Genomic DNA, 9,937 nt, shown 5'->3' with positions numbered 1-9,937 from the left:
TACACCCAACCCCTCCCACACACACGCTGAACCCCCACACACACACGCAGCCAACTGCCCACACACGCACATCCAACACCCCCCACACACATGCACCCAACCCCCCATACACACACACGCCCAACCCCCCATACATACGTACGCACGCACCCATCCCCCCACACACACATACATGCAACCATCTCCCCCCACGCACACACACACGCACCCAACCCCCCCCCACACGCACACACCGAACCCCCCACACACACGCCCAACCCCCCCCTCACACTCTCACCCAACCCCCACATACACACGCACCCAACCACCCACACACATGCAGGCACCCATCCCCCCCCACACGCATACACCCCCACGCACACGCAACACCCCCACGCACACGCAACACCCCCACGCACACGCAACACCCCCACGCACACCCAACACCCCCACGCACACATGCACACACCCAACCTCCACACACCCACCCAACCCCCCCATGCACACATACACGCACCCATCCCCCACCACCCCATACACACCCCCAACGCCCCCATACACACACCCAACCCCCCCCACACACACGCACCCAACTGTCCATACACACACACACACACCCAAACTCCCCATACACACACAAACACGCATGCATACCCCCACACACAAATACGCACCCACCCCCCCACACACACACAGGCACCCAACTGCCCCCCCACACACACACTCAACCCCCCATACACACACAAATGCATGCAAACCCCCCACACACACCCAACTGCCCCCACACACACACACCCAACCCCCGTGCACCCAAACCCCCCACACACCCACGCACTCACACACCCAACCCCCCTCATACATACACACACGCAAACCCCCCCCACACACACACCCAACCTCCCATACAGACACACACCTAACAACCCCCATACACACACCCAACCAACCCACACATAACACACACAAACGCCCAACCCCCCCATACACACACACACCCAACCCCACCACGCGCGCACAGACCCAACCCCCCTACATACACACACACCCAACACCCCCCACGCACACACCCAACACCCCCCATGCACACACCAACCCCCCATGCACACACCCAACCCCCCCCACACACAGGCATACATCCAACCACCCCCCCACACACACGCACACTCCCAACCCCCCCCCACACACACGCACACACCCAACCTTCCCCCACTCACACCCAACCCCCACACACACGCACACATCCAACCCCCCGTCACACACACGCACACACCTAATCCCCCTGCACACACCCAACACCCCCCATGCATGCACCCACCCAACCCACCCATACACACACATGCACCCATCCCCCCCCACACACACACCCAACCCCCATACACACCCAATCAACCCCCACACGGACACACGCCCAACCCCCCCATACACACACACACGCACCCAAACCCCCCCCCCCACACACACCCAACCCCCCCCATACGCACACACTCCCAACCCCCCTACATAAACACACACGCACCCAAACCCCCCCCACACACACCCACAACGCCCTCATACACACACGCCCAACCTTCCACACATGCGCACACCCAACCGCCCCCGCACACACAACCAACCCCCCCACACACACAGGCACACACCCAACCCCCCACACCCAACCCCCCATACAAACACCCAACAACACCCATACACACATGCCCAACCAACCCCCTCACACACACACACCCAAACCCCCCACACACACATGCACCCAACTCCCCCATACACACACATGCACCAATGCCTCCATACACACACACACCCAACCCACCCACACACATGCACACCCACCCAAACCCCCCACACCTACACCCAACCCCCCATACAGACACACACCCAACAACCCCCATACACACACACCCAACCAACCCCACACGGATGCACACCCAACCCCCCACCCCCCCCCCAACCCCCCACCCCCCCCACACACGGACACAGACACGCCCAAACCTCCCATTCACACATGCCCAACCCCACCACATACACACACCGAACCTCCCACATACACACACACCGAAACCCCCCCATACACACACACGCGCGCACCCAAGTCCCCCACACATACACACACCCATTCTCCCACACACATGCATGCACCCAACCCCCCCCACACGCACACCCAACTCCCCACACACACGCACGCACCCAACCCCCACATACACACACCGAACCTCCCACATGCACACACACCGAACCCCCCACACACACAAGCACCCAACCCCCCCACACACACCCAACTCCCCCCACATACACACGTGCGCCCAAGCCCCCCCACACATACACGCACCCATCCCCCCACACACACGCACACCCAACCGGCCATACACACACAAACACTCACCCACTCCCCCACACACACATGCACCCAACTGTCCCCACACACACACACACCCAACCCCCCATACACAGAAACACACCCAAACCACCCACGCACTCACACACCCAACCCCCCCTCATACATACACACACGCAAACCCCACACACACACACACACACACACTCAACAACCCCCATACACATACACCCAACCAACCCCCATACGGACACACACCCAACCCCCCCCCCCCACATCCACACACACACACACACACACGCCCAACCCCCCATACACACACACACACACCCAACCCCACCACGTGCGCACACACCCAACCCCCCCATGCACACACACCCACAACTCCCCCCCCTACACACACACACACCCAACCCCCCATGCACACACCCAACCCCCCCCACGCACGCATGCACCCAACTCCCCCCCCACACACAGGCATATACCCAACCGCCCCCACACACACACACACCCAACCCCCCCATACACACACGCACACTCCCAACACCCCCACACACACGCATGCACCCAACCGCGCCCCCGCACACACCCAACCGCCCCCCCCACACGCACACTCCCAACCCCCCACACACACGCATGCACCCAACCGCGCCCCCGCACACACCCAACCCCCCCCCACACACACGCACACACCCAACCCCCCCACACACGCACCCCAAAAACCCCATACACACACATACAGGCACCAATCCCCCACACACACAAATGTACCCAAACCCCGAACACACCCAACATCCCACACACATTCAAGCACACACACATCCAGACCCCATACACACACACCCAAACCGACCCCACACACATGCCCAACCCCCCACACACACGCACCCAACCCCACCCCACACATGCACCCAAACCCCCCATACACACACATAAACGCACCCATCCCCCCCACACACAAACACGCACCCAACCCCCCCCCAAACACACACGCACCCACCCCCCACACAAACACGCTCCCAACTGCCCCCACACACACACCCAACCCCCCATATACACACAAATGCACCCAAACCTCCCACACACCCACGCACACACACACATCCAACAACCCCCATATACACACACCCAACCAACCCCCACACAGACACGCACCCAACCCCCCCCCCACACACACACACCCAACCCCCCCACACACGCACACACATCCAACCCCCCACACACACACACCCAAACTCCCAACACATACACCCACAACCCCACACACACACACACACCAAAACCCCCACGCACACGCACACAGATCCAAACCCCCATACACACACCTAACCAACCCCCACGCACTTCCAACCCCCCCCCCACACACCCAACCCTCCACGCACACACACCCAACCCCCCCTCTCTCACACACACCCAACCCCCCACACACACACCCAACCCCCCCATGCGCACACACCCAAACCCCCCCACCACATACACGCACCCAACACCCCCCACCACATACACGCACCCAACACCCCTCACACACACACACCCACCCAACTCCCCCACACACACCCAATCGCCCCACACACACACACCCAAACTCCCCACACGCACCCCCAACGCCCCCCACATATTCGCACACACGCACCCAACCCCCACACACACATGCACACAACCCGCCACACACGTACACGCACCCATCCCCCCACATGCACCCAACCGCCCCCACACACACGCGCGCACACCCAGCCCCCCCACACACAAACCCAACCCCCACGCACACACACACCCAACCCCCCCCAAGACACCCAACACCATCCACACACACACCCAACACACCTACACACACATCCAACCCCCCCAAACACACACCCAACACCCCCACACACACGCACACACACCCAATGCCCCCCCACACACCCAACACCCCCACACACGCACCCAACCCCCCACACACATGCAGTCAACCCCCCCCACACGCAAGCACCCAGCCCCCCCACGCACACGCACCCAAACCCCCCACACACACCTACACCCAACCTCCCCCAAACGCACACACCCAAACACCCCCACGCACGCACACACCCAACATCCCCACACACTCCCAACCCCCCCATACACACGCTCACCCAAACCCCCACACACATACAGCCCCCCCATACACACGCTCACCCAAACCCCCTCACGCACACACCCACATGCACCCAACTGGCCCCACACACACACACAACCAACACCCCCCCCACACACACACACCCAACGCCACACACACACCCAACGCCCCCACACACACGCACCCAACCCCCACACACACACACCAACCCACACCCACACAGACACCCAATCCTCCACACACACACCCAACACCCCACACCCACACACACCCAACCACCCCCACACACACGTACACCCAACCCCTCCACAGACACACACGCGCACCCAACCCCCCCTCCACACACACACGCACCCAACCCCCCCGCACACATGCACCTAAACCCCTACCCACACAACCACCCCCCCACACATAGACACACCCAAACCCCATGCACACACACCCAACCCCCACCACGCATCCAACCTCCCCACTCACACACCCAACCACTCCCACACACAGCCCCAACCCCCCCACACACCCGCTCAAGTACCCAACCCCGTCCACACATACACACCCAACCTCCCGCACAAACACACCCAGTCCCCCCCGCACACACCCCCAAACTGCCCACATACCCCCAAATCCCCCGCACACACAAGCGCCCCCACACACACACGCACCCAACCCCCCATACATACACACCCAAACTCCCTTACATACACACACTTAACCAACCCGCACACGCGCAAACCCCACCCACACCCAACCCCCCCCACACACACCCAACCCCCCACGCGCACATACCCAACCCCTCACACACACATGCACCCAAACCGCCCATACACACACACCCAAAACCCCGCTCACACCCACAGCCAACCGCACCCCCCCACACACACACCCAACCCCCCACACACACACGCACCCAACCGCCCCCCCACACACACCCACACGTGCACACGCAGCCCCCCCCACACACCCAACCCTACCACACACACACCCAGCACCCCACACACCCACACACCCAACCCCCCCACAGACACCCAACACCCTCCACACACACACCCAACCCCCCCACACACACATCAAACCCCCCAAACACACACTCAACACCCACACACATACACCCAATGCCCCACACCCCCGCACACGCACCCAACCCCCCACACACACGCACCCAACCTCCCCCACACACACCCAAACCCCCCACACACCCAACCCACCCATACACACGCTCACCCAACCCCCCTCACACATATCCAATCCCCCCCACACGCACCCGACCGCCCCCCCCACACACACACATACACCCAGCCCGTTGCCCCCCACACACGCACACACCAAACCAGCCCCACACACACGCCCAACCCCTCAAACACACACACCCAACCTCCCCACACGCACACAACCAACCCCCCCACACGCACACAACCAACCCCCCCCACACACACACACAACCAACCCCCCACACACACCCAACCCCCCACACACGCACACACATCCAACCCCCCACACGCACACACACCCAATCTCCCAACACACACACCCACAACCCTCCCCACACACACGCCCAACCCCCCACACACACACATGCACCCAACCACCCCCCACACACACACTCACACCAAACCCCTCCACACACACACCCCAACCCCCACCACACACACCCAACCACCCCACACACACACCCAACGCCCCCACACACACATCCAACCCCCACACACACCCAACGCCCCCCCACACACACATCCAACGCCCCCACACAAACATCCAACCCTCACACACACACCCAACGTCCCCCCCCACACACACACCCAACCCCACCACACACACACACACACGCACCCAATCCCCCATACACACACACACCCAACACTCCCCACACACACTCAAGCCCCCCCATACACACATGCACGCACCCAAACCCCCCCACGCACGCATCCAAACGCCCCACACACGCGCACACACACACCCAAACCCCCACGCACACACGCCCAACCCCCGCACACACACCCAACCCCCCATACACACACATTCAACCCCCCACGCATACACATACCCAACCCCCCCACGCGCACACATACACGCACACGCGCACCCAAACCCCCCCACACACACTCAACCCACACACACCCAACCCCCCCACACACACACCCAACCCCCCCACACATACACCCAACCCCACACACGTATCCAACCCCCCACATGCGCACCCAATGCACCCCACACACACACGCACAAAAACGCACCCCACACACACACCCAACCCCCCCACACACACACTCCAACCCCCCCACACACACACCCAACCCCACACGCACACAACCCCCCGCATGCATGCACACACGCGCACCCAATGCACCCCACACACACGCACCCAACGCACCCCACACACACACATGCACCCACAAACACCCACATGCGCGCACACACACACCCCTCTCCACACACACCACCCCCACACCCACATGTACCCGCACGCACATGCATGAACACGCGCACAGACACAGACACACACACACATGCACGCATACGCACACACCAACACACACACACCCTATACACAACCACCCACACACCCAACCCCCTACATGCACACGCACATCCTACACCCACACCCACCCCCTCCCCCCACACACACCCAATTCCCCCCCTTACATACACACCCTCCACCCCCCACACCCCCAACATACACCCACACACATCCAACCCTCCCACACACATCCACCCCCTCCCACACACACACAGACCCACACTCACACACTCACACACACACAGACCCACACACCTACCCCCTCCCCCACACACACACAGACCCACACACCTACCCCCTCCCCCACACACACGCAGACCCACACACCTACCCCCTCCCCACACACACACAGACCCACACACCTACCCCCTCCCCCACACACACACAGACCCACACACCTACCCCCTCCGCCACACACACACAGACCCACACACCTACCCCCTCCCCCACACACACGCAGACCCACACACCTACCCCCTCCCCCACACACACACAGACCCACACACCTACCCCCTCCCCCACACACACGCAGACCCACACACCTACCCCCTCCCCCACACACACGCAGACCCACACACCTACCCCCTCCCCCACACACACGCAGACCCACACACCTACCCCCTCCCCCACACACACAGACCCACACACCTACCCCCTCCCCACACACACGCAGACCCACACACCTACCCCCTCCCCACACACACGCAGACCCACACACCTACCCCCTCCCCCACACACACACAGACCCACACACCTACCCCCTCCCCCACACACACGCAGACCCACATTCACACACTCACACACACACACACACACACACCTCCTCCCACACACACACAGACCCACTCACCTACCCCCTCCCCACACACACACAGACCCACACACCTACCCCCTCTCCCACACACACACAGACCCACTCACCTACCCCCTCCCCACACACACACAGACCCACACACCTACCCCCTCTCCCACACACACACAGACCCACACACCTACCCCCTCTCCCACACACACACAGACCCACACACCTACCCCCTCCCCCACACACACACATCCTGTATTGTTTGCAGGTGTATTGTTTTTCTGTAGCATTTTGGGTTTTTTACCAGTGGCCCAGGTGCTCCCTGATGTTGTGGGGACTGGGCTCAGTCTCTTCCAGAGTTGCCTTTATTCGTGACCGAGGTAGAGAGACTCCTTTTGCAGTTAAAGTAAAAACGATTGTACAGGATTGAAAATAGCACTTATGCAATCCAAAGTGCCTGTATCCGGTCCCTGTGAAATCCATGGAATAGGATGCCTATGCCGACCAGCATTCCTGTGAAGGGAGAATATAATGAACTAGATTACCTTAGCGTAAGGAGTTTGTGGTAGTCCCAGGCCTGAGGTGTTGAGGTAAAACCCTGAAGAGGTTACTTAAAGCATCAAGGTACTCAGCTTTAAGTAAACTCTTCAGGGTTTTACCTCAACACCTCAGGCCAGGCTCTAGTCTAGTTCATTAAATTCTCTCTTCACAGGAACACTGGTCAGCATAGGCCATCCCCTCCATGGATTTCACCGGGGCCACCCCAGAACTCAAAGCAAAATTGAAACCAAAAGCTCCCCTTCTCAGCCATGACTGTTTTCCTTAATTAAAAAAAGAACAAGTTTCGGAGGACAAACTTTGAGGCCTCATTAATTCCCTTGCTAAGTCATAAAACAATCCAAAATAAACAGACATCTGTTCATGATGCACACATACTCATTCACATAGAAGTTGGGCCTCAAAAACATGTTTGAAAAGCAATCCCCATGGCTATATTTGAAAGTTAATTCATAATTTTAGACACACAAAACTCATCGGTTACTAATTCCAGAGCCAAATCCAAACTTAAAATAAATAGTATTAAATATATATAAACCCCACAGTCTACATCACGCTAGTAATCCAGAGACCCAAGCTCATAGTGTGTTGACACAGATTCAAGTCCCACCGTGGCAGATGGTGACATTTGAAATCAATACAAGATGTTCGATCAATTGTGGTAAAAATCCATCTGGGTTTTAGGGATGGAAATTTTCCATCCTTACCTGGTTTAGCCTACACATAACTCCAGACTCACAACAACGGGGTTCATGATGTGGAGATGCCAATGTTGGACAGGGGTGGACAAAGTTAAAAATCACACAACACCAGGTTATAGTCCAACAGGTTTAATTGGAAGCACTAGCTTTCGGAGCGCTGCTCCTTCATCAGGTGGTTGTTGGACTATAATCTGGTGTTGTGTGATTTTTAATTATGGGGTTGACTCTTAAGTTTAGACTAGATTCCCTACAGTGTGGAAACAGGCCCTTCGGCCCAAAAAGTCCACAACAGCCCTCCAAAGAGTAACCCACCCAGACCCATTCCCTGACCCTATGAAGGGCTTTTGCCCGAAACGTCGATTTTCCTGCTCCTCGGATGCTGCCTGACCTGCTGTGCTTTTCCAACACCACTCTAATCTAGACCTCTATATTTCCCTCTGACTAATGCAAATATAACACTACGGGCAGTTTAGCGTGGCCAATTCACCTGACCGGCACATTTTTGGACTGTGGGAGGAAACCGGAGCACCTGGAGGAAACCCACGCAGACACTGGGAGAACGTGCAAACCTCCACACAGTCAGTCACCCAATGCGGGAATCGAACCTGGGTCCCTGGCGCTGTGAGGCAGCAGTGCTAACCACTGAGCCACCATGCCACCCCTCTGGGCAGTTAGGGACGAGGTAATAAATGCTGGCCCAGCCAGTGACACCCACATCCCATGAATAAATTTTTTAAAAATGAAACCAAGGCAAGTCAATGGAGCCAAGGTACAGATCTAGATCTTGCCATGATGTGGTGGGCTGACCAGAAGGGTGGAATGGCCTCATAGGGGTCCAGTTGCACTAGCCGCCTTTCCCATGTCAATCATCCCTTTAGCCTCATGGAAAGGAACTGCTGGTTTCATGCCAAATGAGGACGGCTAGTTTTCAGGAAGGCAGAGAGTTTATACCATC

This window comes from Chiloscyllium punctatum, chromosome 10, assembly GCF_047496795.1.
Source record: "Chiloscyllium punctatum isolate Juve2018m chromosome 10, sChiPun1.3, whole genome shotgun sequence".
NCBI lineage: Eukaryota > Metazoa > Chordata > Chondrichthyes > Orectolobiformes > Hemiscylliidae > Chiloscyllium > Chiloscyllium punctatum.
Note: the sequence above shows the minus strand (reverse complement) of the source record.